Consider the following 19682-nt stretch of genomic DNA (forward strand, 5'->3'; position numbering starts at 1 on the left):
TGCAGCATGTGGCCTCAGTAGTTGCGTCATGCAGGCCCTAGAGTGCGTGGGCTTCAGTAGCTGCAGCGCACGGGCTTAGTTGCTCCATGGCATGTGGGATCTCCCCCGACCAGGGATCGAACCCGCATCCCCTGAATTGGCAGGCAGATTCCCAACCACTGCACCACCAGGGAAGTCCCCTGAATTTTAAATGCTGGCAACTAATCAACTGAAAATAAAATATTACCAGTGTGGACCAAACAAGGCTGCAGGAGGAGGTTGGTCTGCAGGCGGTCAGTTAGTGATGCCTGATACAGAATCACAGAGGGACTGGAGGCATACTTGGGTCTAACAATAGCCAAGTGCTAATACTGGATGCAAGTGAAAAGCACTAGGAAACACCTACAGTTTAATATCCACGTGTCCCCAGCTGACCGGGACAATTTCACTATTTATACCGCAAAAGCTGGAAATGCTCATGAATTTTGATTTGAACTAAATACTGAACAACACCCAGTGTCTCTGTTAACATTGGCTCATCCATCGATTGTTGAACATGAATTGTGTTATTTCTATTCTCATAGATATAAATGTTTGTTGTTCATTCATTCATTCATTCAACAAGTTCCTATGATTATGGTGTAAGACACAACCTAGGCTTTGTGCCATGTTAAAAATTGCCTATCATACAAGGCAGGATAAAATAAGTGCCATAAAAGTTATGAGCAAAGGGCTGTAGAAGAGAAGCAGAAAGATAATAGTGATTACCTTTAGGGCACCTGGGGAAGGCTTCAGCAAGGAGGTGACATTTGACCTGAGCCTTGAAAGATGAGTGAGTGGAGTGGGGATGAAGTCGATTTCAGTTTGCATTCTTGTATGTGAGCATCAGAATTAACTCGTCATACCTAATCAACAAGAGGTTGGGGGACCAGGCCTGGGAAAGGCAGGAATTGAGGAGGCTCTGGAAGCCTGGGATTCAGAAAGCAGGAAGCTGAGACACTGGTCCTCAGCAGGAGCAGATGGGAGAGGATACAGCTGCCAGTGCCATGGCTGTGTCTGCCGCTGTTGAAATTAACCTCCAATGGCCCTGTGATCCTTGAGGCACTTGCTCAAGATTCGGGGTCCTGGGAGACAGTGACTGGTCGACTTTAGATCATGTTGTCCTCTCAGTCCGTCAAACAGATGAGGGAGATGACTCTCCTTAGGTGCATCGTTGGTGATAAGCGGCGGGAGGCGGACATGGGGAATCAGTTCCTGCCATGACTCTGTGCAATGATGACTATTTCTAACCCATGCTCACCGGGAGAGGACACCCCCAAATTCTCCAGACTGAGCAGTTCTGTGATGGGGCAGTGCAGGGTCTCAGGAGGACTCCAGGTTCTGCCAGGTGAGGAGACGTGTGGCAGACTGATGGGGCGCCTTACTGGGCTCCGTGTCCACGGGGGCCAGTCACTGCCTGCTCCTGCCTCTGCTCCGCACTGCAAGCAGGAGCTCAGTGACTTCCCGTGTTCTCCTGGAACCGTGTTCCCATCTCAGGCTTCGTTCCTCATAGTTAACTGGAGAAATAAACTTATTTCTTCAAGATAAGCACCTTTTAGTCCTACTTATAAACTGAATGAACAAAACTGAAAAGTAATTGAATTAGTATTGGAAACAATCTAAATATATAGCAATAAGGGATTGAGTAAATAAATTTTAATACATACAATAGAATGTAATCTGTCCAGATTGCAAAACAGCCTGGCTATTCCAAGCCTATTAAAAATTTACATGCACGCACACACGCACACAGAGAAATGACTGCAAGGGTAGGTGCCAAAATGCCAGCAGTGATTATCTCTGGGGGGTAGGATTCTGGGTGGATTTTATTTTCTTCTTTTTGCTTATCTTGCCTTTTCTGTTGTTTCTATAATAAACATGAAATACCTTTAAATCAGAAAAAAAGTTTGCTTTAGAAAAATACACTCGGTGAGTACAAGTGTCATTATTGTGAATATGCTACCCTTTTACCACCAGTCATGAGAATCAGCTGAGTGTATACCGAGTGACACGTAACAAGGTCTGAATAAAGTCAAGAATGTGGCTGAGAAACGGGCTGGAGGACATCGCCATTATCCCCACCTTGCCTTTCCCTTGCCGCTATCAAGGGCAGCCATCTGCCTGACAGTGCCTTTTAGGGGGTAGGGAAATGGGGTCACAGCTCCCTCAATCCAAAGCCCACGTCTCTGCCCTGCTCAGTGATTTTGCCCATGAGATTTAGGACACTTTTACCATAATATTTATTCAGTTTTATGGCTTTAAATATAACACTAACTCCTAATAATCAATATTGATTTAACTATAATATCTTATTTATAGACACAGCCCTCTCTGGTTTGCATATGGACTCAAACTGTAATGCAACAGAAATAATCCACTCACTCCCCTGGCCCTGGGCCAACAATGAAGGAAATGTCAGCCTCTGATGAATGGCTCTGAGGCCAATGCAGAGTGTGGGGTTTTTCTGATGCCCACTTCTCCCCACTCCCTCCAAAATGGCTGCTAAGGATGCCTGTTTGTTTCATGTAACATAATTGTCAGTCTTAAGGAGGCAAACATTCCAACTGACTTCACTGGAGGGCAGTTAACAACCAGCTCCAGGTGAAAATGCACGTAAAAATGGAACCTTGGGGGAAAGACAAATAGGCAGAAGTATAAAGGATAAGATAGGGCCTGGGAAAGTAAGGGCCTGCCTCTCCCCACCCCCTCACCCCACCCCAAGGGATCTTGATGGGACAGTGTGGATTTCTGGAGAAGTTATTACAGTGGCTATAATTAGTGTTGAAGAGGTGTCCAAGCACCACAGCTGGTAGCTGCCACTTGTAGGGGGCAGAGCACAGGCCTGGCAAACATGACTCAGTGCGACAAACGTCCGTGAGGAAGGGTAGAAGCAGCCAGAACTAAGAGTCTGGAGAAGAGAAGACTCAGACTGGTGAAGTTCGTCTAAGTCTAAGAGGTGGAGGAGGTGACCAACTCTTGTTTACAAAGTAGCTGTGCCTTCCAGTGACCAGAACACAGGTCCATTGCTCAGAACACCCCCTTCTCCCTCTTGAGGTTCCTGGGTAGCTCCATTGATATTTGATATGTATGGTGGAGATTTATTATTTAACCCGTTCAACCTCCAAACACGCACACACACACACACACACACACACACACACACACACACACACCAACATCCATTCACTCTTCCTTTGGAAGCAGGTCTAGACTCCACAAGTGGAGTCCAGGATCCAGGCCTGTCCAGTCAAAGCATCTCTTGCCCTTGATTGCAAATTGATTCAGGACTTTTGGAGGAGTTACCAGAAGGGTCTGGTTCTCTTTCACTGCACTTGAACCCAAGAAGATGTAGTGGCTGGAGCTGCTGCAGCCATCTTGCCATCATGTGGAGCTTGAGAAAAAAGCCAGCAGAGAAGAGGTACCCACTATTTTCTCCATAACAGTACCTTCCTTAGGGAATTCTGTCCCTGACCCCCATAAGGTACTAGGCAGTATGTGACCTTCGTTCTTGATCATTAGTGATCTTATAGGGGTGAACACGTAACTCAACCTGACCAATCAGGTTTTCTCTCCTACTCATTTGGAACAGAGACACAGGGATTAAGTCAGTAAGATGGTCCTACTTGGGCATTAGAACTGAAAAGTCATGTAAATTTGGGGTCAAAAGTGGATGCCCCAGCTTGCCCACTTGCTTCTGGGACATACTCCATTCACACACAAGTAGGAGTTACAGGGAATCACAGAGAAGCAGATATAATAATTATATTAATAATGTTTTGGTTACCTATAGCTGTTTAACAGACTAGTCTAAAACTTAATGGCTTAAAACAATTTATTATTATTTTTTGAAATCACAGAGATCCATCTTTTTTTTTCTACAGTTATACATGTATTTTGTGGTGTGTTAGTTTCTGCTTTACAACAAAGTGAATCAGTTATGCATATATCCCCATATCTCTTCCCTCTTGCATCTCCCTCCCTCCCACCCTCCCTATCCCACCCCTCTAGGTGGTCACAAAGCGCGGAGCTGATCTCCCTGTGCTATGCGGCTGCTTCCCACTAACTATCTATTTTACATTTGGTAGTGTATATATGTCCATGCCACTCTCTCATTTTGTCACAGCTTACCCTTCCCCCTCCCTGTGTCCTCAAGTCTATTCTGTAGTAGGTCTGTGTCTTTATTGCCGTCTTGCCCCTAGGTTCTTCATGACCTTATTTTTAGATTCCATATATATATGTTAGCATACGATATTTGTTTTTCTCTTTTTGACTTACTTCATTCTGTATGACAGACTCTAGGTCTAACCACCTCACCACAAATAACTCAACTTCATTTCTTTTTATGGCTGAGTAATATTCCATTGTATATATGTGCCACATCTTCTTTATCCATTCATCTGTCAATGGACACTTAGGCTGCTTCCATGGCCTGGCTATTGTAAATAGAGCTGCAGTGAATATTTTGATACAGGACTCTTTTTGAATTATGGCTTTCTCAGGGTATATGCCCAGTAGTGGGGTTGCTGGGTCGTATGGTAGTTCTATTTTTAGTTTTTTAAGGAACCTCCTTACTGTTCTCCATAGTGGCTGTATCAATTTACATTCCCACCAACAGTGCAAGAGGGTTCCCTTTTCTCCACACCCTCTCCAGCATTTATTGTTTGTAGATTTTTTGATGATGGCCATTCTGGTCCGTGTGCGATGATATCTCATTGTAGTTTTGATTTGCATTTCTCTAATGATTAATGATGTTGAGCATTCTTTCATGTGTTTGTTGGCGATCTGTATATCTTCTTTGGAGAAATGTCTGTTTAGGTCTTCTGCCCATTTTTGGATAGGGTTGCATGAGCTGCTTATAAATTTTGTAGATTAATCCTTTGTCAGTTGCTTTATTTGCAAATATTTTCTTCCACTCTGAGGGTTGTCTTTTGATCTTGTTTATGGTTTCCTTTGCTATGCAAAAGGTTTAAGTTTCACTAGGTCCCATTTATTTATTTTTGTTTTTATTTCCATTTCTCTAGGAGACGGGTCAAAAAGGATCTTCCTGTGATTTATGTCATAGAGTGTTCTTCCTATGTTTTCCTCTAAGAGCTTGATAGTGTCTGGCCTTACATTTAGGTCTCTAATCCATTTTGAGTTTAATTTTGTGTATGGTGTTAGGGAGTGTTCTAATTTCATTCTTTTAAACGTATCTCTCGGGGCTTCCCTGGTGGCTCAGTGGTTGAGAGTCCGCCTGCTGATGCAGGGGACACAGGTTCGTGCCCCGGTCTGGGAGGATCCCACATGCCGCGGAGCGGCTGGGCCCGTGAGCCATGGCCGCTGAGCCTGCACTTCCGGAGCTTGTGCTCCACAGCGGGAGAGGCCACAGCAGTGAGAGGCCCACGTAACGCAAAAAAAAAAAAAAAAAAAAGACGTAGCTCTACAGTTTTCCCAGCACCACTTATTAAAGAGACTGTCTTTTCTCCATTGTATATTCTTGCCTCCTTTATCAAAGATAAGGTGGCCCTATGTGTGTGGGTTTATCTCTGGTCTTTCTATCCTGTTCCATTATCTATATTTCTGTTTTTGTGCCAGTACCATACTGTGTTGATTACTGTAGCTTTGTAGTATAGTCTGAAGTCAGGGAACCTGATTCCTCCAGCTCCGTTTTTCTTTTTCAAGATTGCTTTGGCTATTCGGGGTCTTTTGTGTTTCCATACAAATTGTGAATTTTTTTGTTCTAGTTCTGTGAAAAATGCCAGTGGTAATTTGATAGGGATTGCATTGAATCTGTAGATTGCTTTGGGTAGTATAGTCATTTTCACAATGTTGATTCTTCCAATCCAAGAACATGGTATATCCCTCCATCTGTTTGTATCATCTTTAATTTCTTTCATCAGTGTCTTATAGTTTTCTGCATACAGGTCTTCTGTCTCCTTAGGTAGGTTTATTCCTAGGTATTTTATTCTTTTTGTTGCAATGGTAAATGGGAGTGTTTTCTTAATTTCACTTTCAGATTTTTCATCATTAGTGTATCGGAATGCAAGAGATTTCTGTGCATTAATTTTGTATCCTGCTATTTTACCAAATTCATTGATTAGCTCTAGTAGTTTTCTGGTAGCATTTTTAGGATTCTCTATGTACAGTATTGTGTCATCTGCAAACAGTGACAGCTTTACTTCTTCTTTTCTGATTTGGATTCCTTTTATTTCTTTTTCTTGTCTGATTGCTGTGGCTAAATCTTCCAAAACTGTGTTGAATAATAGTGGTAAAAGTGGGCCACCTTGTCTTTTTCCTGATCTTAGAGGAAATGGTTTCAGTTTTTCACCATTGAGAATGATGTTGGCTGTGGGTTTGTCATATGTGGTCTTCATTAAGTTGAGGTAGGTTCCCTTTATGCCTACTTTCTAGAGAGTTTTTATCATAAATGGGTGTTGAATTTTGTCAAAAGCTTTTTCTGCATCTATTGAGATGATCATATGGTTTTTATCCTTCAATTTGTCAGTATGGTTTATCACATTGATTGATTTGTGTATATTGAAGAATCCTTGCATTCCTGGGATAAACCCCACTTCATCATGGTGTATGATCCTTTTAATGTGCTATTGGATTCTGTTTGCTAGTATTTTGTTGAGGATTTTTGCATCTATGTTCATCAGTGATATTGGCCTGTAGTTTTGTTTTTTTGTGACATCTTTGTCTGGTGTTGGTATCAGGGTGATGGTGGCCTTATAGAATGAGTTTGGGAGTGTTCCTCCCTCTGCTGTATTTTGGAAGAGTTTGAGAAGGTTGACTGGACTTGGCTAGATGGTTTTCGTTGGGGTCTCTCATGTTGTTTCTTTTCTTTTTAATTAAAGAAAATAGTTTATTTTTGACAGTGTTTTGCCTTTGTTTATGTGTGCGGGTTTTCTCTAGTCATGGTGAGCAGGGGCTACTCTTTGTTGCGGTGCACGGGCTTCTCATTGTGGTGGCTTCTCTTGTTGCGGAGCACGGCCTCTAGGCATGCAGGCTTCAGTAGTTGTGACATGCAGGCTCAGTAGTTGTGGCTCATGGGCTCTAGAGCACAGGCTCAGTAGTTGTGGCGCACGGGCTTAGTTGCTCTGCAGCATGTGGGATCTTCCCAGGCCAGGGCTCGAACCCGTGTCCCCTGCACTGGCAGGCAGATTCTTACCCGCTGCGCCACCGAGGAATCCGTCTCATGTTGTTTTAATCAGAGTGTGGCTGGGAACGGTGTCATCTCAAAGCTCAGTTGGGCTAGATGTCCAAGATGGTGCACACACTGGCTAGCAATTGTTTCTGACTGTAGGCTAGGAGCTCTGCTGAGGGTACTACTTGGAGTACCTACAGGTGGACCCTCAATGTGGCTTGGGCTTCTCACTGCATGTGGTAGCTGGGTTCCAAGTAGGATGTCCTAAAAGCAAGTGTCTGAAGAGAAGGGAAGCAAAGATTTTCTTAAAGGCTATGCTTCAAACTGGCACAGTATCATTCCTGCCCTATTCTATCACTCCAAGCAGTCACAGGCCAGCCTAGATTCAAGGGGTGGGAGAAATGGACTCTATCTCTAGATGGGGAAATGTCAGTGGTAAAGGGAAGGAAGGACTTCATGGTGGCCATCTTGGAGACAAGCTAGCACAGATAGTAATGATTTTTAACAGTAATGATTGCTAACAAGTGTGCAAGGCACTGTTCTAAGTGTTTTACATTCATTATCTCCTTTAATCCTTAAAACAATCCTATTATTATTCACAATTTACAGATGAGGACATTGAGGTGTGGAGCAAATGAGATAAATTATGATGGATGTTTTAGTGTCAAGAAGCAGAACACCCAACTACAAAACGTTTAAACAACATGCCCATTTATTATCTCACTTAACAGGGACACAAGGAAGTGAGGCAAAAGAGGGAAGGCATAGCTGGTGACTCAAGAATCTCAAGTTTCTTCCCAGCTCTCCACTCTGCTACTCTCAGAGTGTAGGTGATTACTCCTTTTGTCTTGGCAAGATGGCTGCAGCAGCTGATCCACATCTGCTCACAGATGATTGGACCAGGGATAAACACCTGGCCAATCTGGATCAATCACATGGCAACAACCTCACATGGCCGCATCTAAGGCAGGGAGGAAGGGATAAGCTTCTCCTTGTGTTTTTTTCTTTCATTGAGCCCCCTGCAGACTTCCTTCTGCATCATTTCTCAGAACTAGGATAAATCAACCACTGGCAAAGGGGAATAGGATTATCAAGACTGGTTTAGAACAGTCATGATGCATCTCTTGGGCTGGACGCAATACTGCCTGATTTCTGAACAAACTCTGTGTCTGTTGATGCAGAAGAAGGTGGGGAATCACTATTGTACAGGCAGCCAATAGTTTCTGCCACATGTGTCTTTAAGAGGCAAAGAGCATGGCCTCTATCCCTGAGGTTACATTCCCACTTCTGGGTCTTGTGGGCTGAATGCACTCTTTCCTATCTATGAGATTGCCTGTCATATCCTGACAACCAATTCTCCTTTACTTAAGCTAAGCTGAGTGAGTTTCTAGTCTTGGCAACCAAATGTATTATGCCTAAGACAACCACTGAGACACTCTGAGGTGTCCTTGTTTCACAATTTTCTAGAACTGAATTTTCTAGAATGTTTCATTTTACTAGTTAATGTTTCAATTAACTAGAATGCTTGTGCCTGCTGGGCATTGGACTTGCGTCAGGACACCTGAAACTGAATCATGGCTCTAACAGAGGATTGGGGTCACCTGACATGTTTGCTACCATTACTTCTTCCCGAAGCCATGGTGGTCACTGCCAGTTAGCTATGCATTCCTTCCCACTGAAACCAGACATGGCTCCAGAAGTTTTCTCAACGCAATACTCAAAGCCAGCCAACTGGCAGGAGTTGGTATATGAGATGAAATCCATCGCCACTGCAGCTTCAAGTAGCTCTTTCTTTCTCTAGGTCTGGGTTTCTCCCTGTATGATGGGAGGGTTGGATCAGGTGATTTCTAGGGGATCAATGACCCTCTTCTCATTTTACTCTCCAAATTCTGTTTTCAGGCTTGATGTAGCCCATGGTCTCTGGTCATACCACAGGGAGCCCAGCAAGTCAAATGATATGATCCTGGGTGTAGGTAACAGGTGTAGACCAGTCATGTTCCAGTAAGTAGGGATGCGTCATCTCTTTTCATGATTCTGGAGAAACTCTATCTCCATGTGGAGACTTTGAAGCTCCCATCTCCGTAGTATCACTGAAGGGGGGAGGTCTCGTAGGCAGCTGGACTCTGTTGCTTCATGAAAATTCTATGGGCAGTATAGAGCTGTGGTCAAGAGAAAGACCTGGATTCAAGCTGTGGGACCTTAGGATGGTTATCCTTTGGGTCTCAGTTTCCTTATCTGCAAAATGATAATAATGCTATCTTTACTATAATAGAGATAAATAAGAGCATGCCTGTAAAGCAGTCTGCTGGATACCTGGTTCACAGGAAGTATGAAACGAATCATAGCTATTATTGTTGTGCAATTTGGGGGGGCACTTTTCATGTTGTTAGGGTGGTGCAATGCCGTCCCATATAAAGAATCCAAGGTCTCTTTGGCAGGATAGGCAGGAGGGAGGACGGACGGTCTCCATGGTTGGGGCAGCCCATGACCTGCTTTCTGGCTAGACACTGAGAATATCCCACCGTGTCTTGTATTTCAGGTGACAGTGGCACAGGGGCTCCCTTGGAAGATGCTGGGGTCAGTGGGAGAACTGGGAATATTGTCCTGTGAGGCAGGACCGAGGCAGCTCAGTCTGGAGAAGATCCACGTGGGGGATTCTTCTTTTTAGATCACTGAAAAGTTGTCATGGGCAGAGAGAGCCGATACTTTGCTGTAACCTGGAGAGGAGGGAGGGGATCAGAGAAGGCACTGTGCCCCAGTGCAGATTCTGAGGCTCACAGGCCCGTCCAAAACTTGATGGGCAGGGCTCAGACCTCTGTTCTCTTCTCACTTCATGCCAGGGGCTCTCAACTCCGGCTGAACACCAGAATCACATGGCAGCTTTCTAAAAATACCACTTCCTGAATCCCACCCTGGAAAACACTGCTGAGTCAGTAGATCCTGGGGATGAGCACTGAATCCCCATATGCTTCCCTCAAATCCCCTCTTTTCCTTGAGTTACTGGAGTAGGTTTTGCTCTCTTAACACCGAATGACCCACAAATGAGAGGGACCTGGACCTCCTCTCCCTGGACATGGGAGCTTTTGTTGCTTCTGGGTGGTGACACCGTGCCAACTGAGGGTTGGCACACATGAGCCTTGACTCTGAGGCCCTGACTGTGTGGGTCGGGCAGAGCTGGTGAGGAAGAAGCCCCTTGTCCTCTGTGTGGGGTGTCGCTGGATGGCTCAGACTCTCAGCACATAGGGGACCTTCATGCTCTTCCTCCCCACCTAAGAGGGCACGAAGAATCTCATGGGGTGCCCTGGTGCCTGTGGCCACCTCATGGACCGGGTGACGAGGGGCATCCCTGGGAAGTAAACAACTTGCAAAGACCCTAGACTCTCACTCTGGCGCTCCTGATACCCAGGAGTTTTCTGGAGGCACTGACAGTTGTTCGCGAGGGTTGTGGGGCAGGTAGAGGGAGAGGGAAATACATTTTTAAAGATAACCTGGAGGCGAATATAATATTTATACTTATTTATCCTCAGAGCTCACTCACAAGACCCCAGACATGTCTAATGAGCAGGAATTGCAAAATGGCCACGGATCCTACTTGTTTGCCTTTGCAGAGCCTCTGAGCAGTCACAGGGACCCAGATTTTTCAACTGTGTGACTGCTGCAGGCAAAAAGGCTGTAAGGAACACCAGGGCGTGCAGTGAGTGCTCAACTCCCAGAGGTGCTGAGCCACAAAACTGCCGACCCAGGAAAATGAGGTTCTCCCCTCCACCCCCTGCCTCGGCAGAACACGGATCATCCACACAACCACATATCCGCACATGGGCCCATGTGACACACAGATTCTCGTGTAATCATGCGTGTGTACACACACACACACGCACACACACACACACACACACACACACGGTGAGGCTCACAGGGTCTCCCTCACAGGCCTGCAGGCACATCCCCATCCAAATCTCCTACACACTCTCCAAAGCAGGTGCATCGGGACAGAATGCTCCCTGGCTAAGCTTCTGTTCTGGATGAGGGCTCTGACCTGCTCGGCTCACTCTGGACACAAGTGATGGTCAACAATACCTGAAGGGGCTCACTAAGTCAACAACAGGATTAGAGAAAGACAAACATCATCTCATATCACTCATATGTGGAATCTACAAGAATGATCCACATGAACAGAAATAGACTCACAGACACAGAAAACAAATTTATTTATAGGGGAAAGGGGGGCAGGGATAAATTTTTGGGATTAGCAGTTACACACTACTATATATAAAATAGATAAACAGCAAGGACCTACTGTATAGCACTGGGAACCATATTCAATATCTTGTAATAACCTATCATGGAAAAGAATCTGAAAAAAAAAAAATATATATATATAACTGAATTGGGCTTCCCTGGTGACGCAGTGGTTGAGAGTCCGCCTGCCGATGCAGGGGACACGGGTTCGTGCCCCGGTCCAGGAAGATTCCACATGCCGCGGAGCGGCTGGGTCCGTGAGCCATGGCCGCTGAGCCTGCGCGTCTGGAGCCTGAGCTCCGCAAAGGGAGAGGCCGCAACAGTGAGAGGCCCGCGTGCCGCAAAAAAAAAACCCCAAACCTGAATCACTTTGCTGTATACCTGAAACTAACACATTGTAAACCAATTATACTTCAGTTAAAAACAAAGTCAACAACAGGATTAACTGAGACCAGAACAATCTGCTTTGGAATGAGAATGATATACAGGTTACTCCATGGCTAACTCAAGCATCTATGCTTAGTGTGTGTATGTATATTTATATAAATCCACATGCAAACATATACGATGCAGACAAATAGAGAAATATGTGCAGCAGCCCTTCGCTAACAGGAGTACGTCTGTTCTGGTCTCCAATTCCCCAGGCTGGGTCAGGTTTGCTGCTATAAGATCTCACAGTCACTAGTGTTGCTTTTTGTAGCATTTACCCCCTCTATTTGCGATGCTAGCTTTTCCAATCTGTGTTGCACTGGCTCTGAGCTCTGTGAGGAAAGGCCCCTGTGTCTTTGCTCACCGCTTTATTCCAAGTGCCTGGCTCACGGAAGGCACTTAGTAAACAGACCGTTGAATGAAGCGTGGTCCTTTCCTCCTGTTGTGTCTCTTCTCTGTGTGTGTTGCTTGACAATCAAGTCTCACACCTTGGCACCAGGAGGGTCATTTCTTGTAATGCTAACAGCAGAAGATTCCCAGGCTTGGTCTGAAAAGTTCAAGTTTCAAATACAGCACCGATGTCAACTGTATTTCTAACGAGGTGCTTTTACTTCTCTGTGCTGCTGGTGGCCTGTGTAACAGGGAGATGGCATCTCTCTGCTTACTTCCTTTCTCATGGTCAGACTGTGGCTGGCCTGACGGGGCTGTAGGGGCAGGGGATGTGGTTTGGAGAGTCACAACCGATGTAGGTTTTCAAAGGACAGTGTCATTTCCAGATATTTTATGGCCTGAAAAATAGCTTTATGAAAAGAGCTGTGTGTTCTTAAGGCTGTGGTCTGGAATCTTCATGTACAGCCATCACTCTGGGTCAAGGCTGACCAGTTTTTGCTACAAGTCAAAGGGAAAGTTGGCAGGACCAGTCTCTTGACTGATCAGGGCTAGAACAGGTGTAGGTTCTGACCCATTCGTTCTGCTAATTTCTCTCAAAATGCTTGCTCCGGCTTCTACGTGGCTGGACGCCTGTCCCCTTGTCTCCAAAGAAAAAGAAAGAACAGCAGTTTCCTAGATGCCACTGACATGATTTCATCTGAACAAATAAGGAGTGTCTTTGATAAACAGCTGGTTTTGCTGCTAACTGCTGTTTAAAAGAAGGGTTTCTGGCTAGCAGCTCCCAAACCCACATCAGCCTTTTTTTTTTTTTTTCAGGGTTCATTTTACTCCACATTTATTTGAACTTGTAAAGTGGTACTGTCAGTTTATTTGCAATATTAACTGTTTATATTACTTAAAAAAATTAAAGTGTAATTGATTTACAATATCTTGTTAATTTTAGGTGTGTAGCACAGCAGTCATATAATATATACAGTATATATATATTCTTTTTCAGAAGCTTTTCCCTTATAGGTTATTACACAATATTGAGTATAGTTCCCTGGGCTATACAGTAGGTCCTTGTTGGTTACCTATTTTATATATAGTAGTGTGTATATGTTAATCCCAACCTCCTAATTTATCCCTCCCCCCCAGACTTTCTCTTTTGATAATCATAAATTTGTTTTCGAAGTCTGTGAGTCTGTTTCTGTTTTGTGAATAAGTTCATCTGTATCATTTTTTTAGATTCCACATATAAGCAATATCACATGCTATTTGTCTTTCTGACGTAGTATGATAATCTCTAGGTCCATCCATGTTGCTGCAAATGGCATTATTTCATTCTTTTTTATGGCTGAGTAGTATTCCATTGTGTGTGTGTGTGTCACGACTTTATCTATTCACCTGTTGATGGACATTTAGGTTGTTTCCACGTCTTGGCTATTGTAAATAGTGCTGCAGTGAACCCTGGGGCACATCACCCTTTCTTATCAGAACCTTTCCAATTCACAACCTGTGTATTAGGACACCTGTTTCTTCACATAACAAGATGAATTTCCAGGTATCATCAATGTCATGGATGGATGGGAAAATCCTTGACTCAGATGCTCATGTAGTATCCCTCACTCTCTTGTTTCAATTTATACGGGCTGTATAAATAAAACAAAAACATAAAGCAAAGTTGACTCCCAAAAGGCCACCCTCAGCCTTGGGCCTCTTTTGCCTGGAAAATTCTTTTGGTTTTGGACAACTGTAGTGGATACTGTGGTGTGGTGTCCAGATCCTTCTTCAGGATGGAGGCACTCATCCCCCTAGATTCTGGAGTGGTGACTGCTTCCTGCCGAGTCCCTTTCTGGGAACTTCCCTTGGTTGCAGATACCTGCCTTGCTCAAGGTGATACCTCCTCCCCGGGGGAGCCCACATCAAAAGACCAGCTGTGCGAGGGTGAAAGTCCTCAATTCAAGCCTTCTCTGCAGTCCCATTCAAGTCCCAGAGCTCCCCATTGGTTGGCCGAGGCCTTTGCCGATGTTGTATCACCATTCAAATTCTCCCTCTGCTCCGTTCTGCGGCCTTCACTCCCTGGCAGGTGTCGGATTCCTTAGACTCCATACACGCAAACCCCCATCTCAGAGTCTGTTTTCTGGGGAATCCAACCTACGTTAACCACCTTGACCCTTTTCAGCCTTTTGCTGCTCAGATTATTCTGAACATTTGAGATTATGTTTTGTATGGATGAAGTTTGCCACGACCTTGGCCAGTGCTGGGTAGCTGGGATTCAGGGGTCAAGTGTGGTCATATTTCAGGTGCCCTCTGCCTGGACTTTGCTGGGTTTTAAGTCCAACCCATGACTTCCACTGAGCTCAAAGCTCTGGGCTCTGCCCCTGGGCTCCAGTGACACTGCCTCCTCCTCCCTTTGTCTCTAATCTAGAGGTGACAGTGGCTTCCTGCTAACCTCTGGGCACCTCACTGCCACCTGGTTGGGTTTCAGCTTTACTATCACCTAAGTAACCAATTGTCTGCATTAAATTCTTTCTGTTATACATTCTTAAGTTGGTTTTTGTTTTCCTGGTTAGACTCTGACTCATACAATCGTTTTATTGTTCCCGTTGAGTTGGGGTCTGATTTAGAAAGGGAAGGATCTGTTGAGAACAGCTGGTCTCGTGACTGAATTATTCCTCAGAATTACCAGCAAGCACCCTAGACCACCCCGTGCTTCTCCCATCCCCAGCTCAGGGTTCCATCTCAGAAGGGTTCTTTTCTCCATGTTTGCCCTTTCCAGGGACTTGGGGTGACTTCATGTCTGCACCTTATTGAATTTTAGTTTGGCCAATGTATTGGGAAGAATTTGAATGAGTGAGATGGAACAAGAGCTAGATTTATCCTGCAGGCTAGAATGACGACCATGGTAGAATTTCCTCAAGGTGTTCAAGTATATTATGGTTCCAGCTTTAATAAGTGTTATGAAGGGCAAATGGTTTTGGGGAGGCATTGGGTTAAACAGAATTGGGAGATTTCTTTACTCCAGGACTTTTCAGAGCCATCAAGGTGCTGGGGTCCTTTGTGAGTGTCCAAGACAGGAATGTAGTCTGGAGTCTCCTAAGCTCATTTACAGAATCCCCTTCTTATGGAAACACAGCCAATTAGACCCACTCTGGAAAACCTTGTCTATGACACACACTTGAGGTTTTTTTTTTTTTTTTTGTGGTACGCAGGCCTCTCACTGTTGTGACCTCTCCCGTTGTGGAGCACAGGCTCCAGACGCGCAGGCTCAGCGGCCATGGCTCACGGGCCCAGCCGCTCCGTGGCATGTGGGATCTTCCCGGGCCAGGGCACGAACCTGTGTCCCCTGCATCGGCAGGCGGACTCTCAACCACTGCGCCACCAGGGAAGCCCCACACTTGAGTTATTGATGGTCCATTTGTCCATGGGTTGGGTTGGAGCTAGCGCTGTTTTCAGAGGAGGAATATTGTCCTCTGGGTGGACAGGAGTGACCATCCATTTGGGTGCAAGTCCTGGTTTACCCGGTTCATGAGCTAGACAACATTTCTTATTTCCTTAGTATTTCATCCATACCCAGACACAGGAGAAAGATGGTCCACATCTTCCAGTTATAATTAGGGAGCTGAAGCAGGACTTCTAGTAGGACCGAAAGGGGTAATGCATGGACTGCACTTAGCGCAGTGCTTGGTGCTTGGGAAGGGCTCTGTGAATACTAAGCTGTCGTCAGCTCTCAGCTGCATGGGTCCTGTCTCTTCATGTGTCCTCACTGAGGTCAATGAGGGTGCTAGAACTTACCGCCAGACTCAGTGGGTCCCACGGCTCCTTCCCATGGATTCTGAGATCTGGTCATTGCCTCAGGGATCCAGGCTGCATGGGAGCCTCCAGCAGCCTCTTGGATGGTTTGATTAAAGCCCACAATTCCTGCCCCCCTCAGACCTTATCCAGGCCTCACCTGCCCTCTCTCTGGGGGTCTGAGCTGCTCTCCAGTCCTGTCTTCTGGAGGCCCCCTCTTTATGTATCCCCAAGTTGTTAGTTCTCTTCTGCCTGGCCCAACCCATTCAGTCTGGAACCCCCTGGAAGCATTCCCCCAAATCTCACAAACATCCCCTTCCCAGGAAGCTGGTGCCCTACCATCCAGTAGAACTAAGAAGGTGGGAAGAAGTTGCTACAGGAGCATCTGGAAATGGGAACCAACAGCAGCTCTCGCACCAGGGACCAAAAGCTCAGACTGATGAAAACAAAGGCATGTTTGTACCAAGGGGCTGGTGACCATGGTCACCTCCTGGTCAGGGAGAAGTGAGCTTCACAGAATGCTCCTTGCTCCAGCCTCCCCAGGGACAGGGCCCTCCTTGATGCCTGAGGAACTGACCTTTCCAAGAAGGGGGTAAGGGGGATGTGGGGCTGCAGCTGGGCCCCCAACCCCTTGCCCTCCTGCCCTCCCCAGCTTGAGCCAGAGCCAGAAGGACTGCTTCCAACAGTGACTCAGTCCTTGTCCCCCGATGGCCCGGCCGCACTGCCAGGCAGGGCCTCTGCAGCTGGCTGAGTTTGCTTCCGCAGCTCTGGATCCACTGTCTGGTTTTTTGCCCCCACCTCCAGCATTTTATTTTGGGGGTTTTCAAACTTACAGACAAGTTGAAAGACTAGTCCGTTATTACCCATAAATCCTCCATCTAGATCCAGCATTTGTTAACCTTTTGCCATATTTGCTACATCTCTCTCTCTCTCTCTCTTTGGTTTAGTATTTGAAAATAAGTTGTAGACATCATGACACCTCACCCCTAAACACTTCTCATGCTTCTCCTGAGAATAAAGACACTCTTCTTCACATCTGCTGTACCATTATCACACATGAGAAGATCAACAGCAATTCCATAACATCACTCAATTTCTAGTGCATATTCATATTTCCAATTATCCTAAAATGGTTGTTAAAAATTTTTTTTTGAACTAGAATACAATCAAGGTATATGTTTTGCATTTGGTCTTTAAATATCTACAATGGTCCTCATAGCTTTTTTTTTTCTTACTACTTCATTAACTTTTTGAAAAGTGGAGGCCAGTTTTCTTGGAGAAGATTCTAGATGCTAAATTTATCTGATTGTCTCCTCCTGGTGTCATTTAACTTGTTCCTCCTTCCGATGTTTATCCTATAAACTGGAAGTCAGTCCAAGATGCTTAATTAGATTCAAATTAGATTCACGAGAATATGCCCCAGCTACACTTCATACCGCAACACATCAAAAATGCATTCTGGTTTCTTTGAATTTTTCTTGAAGTTTACTTTAAAAGAATGAAATAAGGTTTAGTGGTGGTGTATTATATGCAGAGTACTTTGCAGAGTTATCTTACCTAGACTCACAAAACAATTTTGAGGAAAGGAGATGGACATCCCTGTTTTACGCCAGAGGTGGTGGGGTGAAGAAAGAAGTGAACATTTACTAAGCAACTATTGAGGGTCAGGCACAGAGCTGGGTATTTTCCTTCTATTCTCTGTCACCCACTTCATGCAGGGGGAAGTTCTGAGAAGTTAATTCCCTTGCCTAAGGTCACAAAAATCAATTAAATAGCAGAGTTAACTTAAATTTCTTATTCCCCAAAAGTTCTGGGTTCTTTGTGCCCAACCATGCTGTCCCCTCTCCCTGGATCCTCCATCTTCAGGTTTCTGCTCATCCAATGGATGAACTGCCTGGATTTAGCTGTGCTGGGCAAGTCTGGTGAGCCCATGTCCCCAGAAGGCCCTGAGGGGCTGGATGCTGGGATGGGCCTGTGAGGAAGATGCATCTGGTCAATGGCTGTCTCTTTCAGTCTCCCTATGACATCACCAGGGCCAGGGAAGGCGCTGAGTGGGTGAGTGGGCACATCTTCTGCCTCTCCCAAGATTCCAAGCACAGATGGAACAAGGTGGGCAGTGAGGCCTGCGGAGGCCTCCTCATGCTGGGAATCCAAAGTACCAGGTCACAAACCCAGTCTAAGCAGAAGGCATTGGGGGAAACTGAGGCCCAATGAGGGGCAGAGGCTTGCCTCAGGTCCCATAGCCAGTTGGAGGCACGGCTGGGAGTGGAGCAGAGGGGAGAGGCTGGACTCTTTGTCTAGTGCTCTTTTCAGTTTCCACTCTACTATTTTTGTAATTCCTTCTTGGAGTAGAGAAGGAGCTGGAGAAGGGGTGCTAAGTGGAAAGGTGAGGGGGTGAAATGATGGGGGGAGAGAGACCAAGGTAACCAAGGGTGTTGGGTGCGTGTGTGCATGTGTGTAAGGAGCAGACTCAAAGACATGCTTCCCTGACATCATTGTGTCTCCCTCAGAGACCCTAGGACAACTCTTTCTATCCATCCCCATTGTCTTGATCAGATCTTCATCTTCTCAACTGGACTCTGACACCAGTCTCCTTAAGGGTCCCCAGCTCCAATTTTATCACTCTTAACCTATCCCCTGCATCGTAGCCAGATCATCTTTTTTTGTTTTTTTTTTTCCGCCGTGCCGCCTGGCTTGCGGGGTATCAGTTCCCCGACCTTGAACCTGGGCCATGGCAGTGAAAGCCTGGAATCCTAGCCACTAGGCCACCAGGGAACTTTTTTTTTACATCTTTATTGGAGTATAATTGCTTTACACTGGTGTGTTAGTTTCTGCTTTATAACAAAGTGAATCAGTTATACATATACATATGTTCCCATATCTCTTCCCTCTTGCGTCTCCCTCCCTCCCACCCTCCCTATCCCACCCCTCTAGGTGGTCACAAAGCACAGAGCTGATCTCCCTGTGCCATGCGGGTGCTTCCCACTAGCTATCAGTTTTACATTTGGTAGTATATATATGTCCATGCCACTCTCTTACTTTGTCACAGCTTACCATTCTCCCTCCCCGTGTCCTCAAGTCCATTCTCTAGTAGGTCTGTGTCTTTATTCCCGTCTTGCCCCTAGGTTCTTCATGACCTTTTTTTTAGATTCCATATATATGTGTTAGCATATGGTATTTATTTTTCTCTTTCTGACTTACTTCACTCTGTATGACAGACTCTGGGTCCATCCACCTCACTACAAATAGTTCAGTTTCGTTTCTTTTTATGGCTGAGTAATATTCCATTGTATATATGTGCCACATCTTCTTTATCCATTCATCTGTCGATGGACACTTGGGTTGCTTCCATGTCCTGGCTATTGTAAACAGAGCTGTAATGAACATTTTGGTACATGTCTCTCTTTTTTTTTTTTTTTGCGGTACGCGGGCCTCTCACTGTTGTGGCCTCTCCCGCTGCGGAGCACAGGCTCCGGACGCGCAGGCTCAACGGCCATGGCTCACGGGCCCAGCCGCTCCGCGGTATGTGGGGTCCTCCTGGACCGGGGCACGAACCTGTGTCTCCTGCCTCCGCAGGCGGCCTCTCAACCACTGCGCCACCAGGGAAGCCCGTACATGTCTCTTTTTGAATTATGGTTCTCTCTGGGTATATGTCCAGTAGTGGGATTGCTGGGTGGTATGGTACTTCTATTTTTAGTTTTTTAAG

Source organism: Phocoena phocoena, chromosome 1, assembly GCF_963924675.1.
Source record: "Phocoena phocoena chromosome 1, mPhoPho1.1, whole genome shotgun sequence".
NCBI classification, from domain to species: domain Eukaryota; kingdom Metazoa; phylum Chordata; class Mammalia; order Artiodactyla; family Phocoenidae; genus Phocoena; species Phocoena phocoena.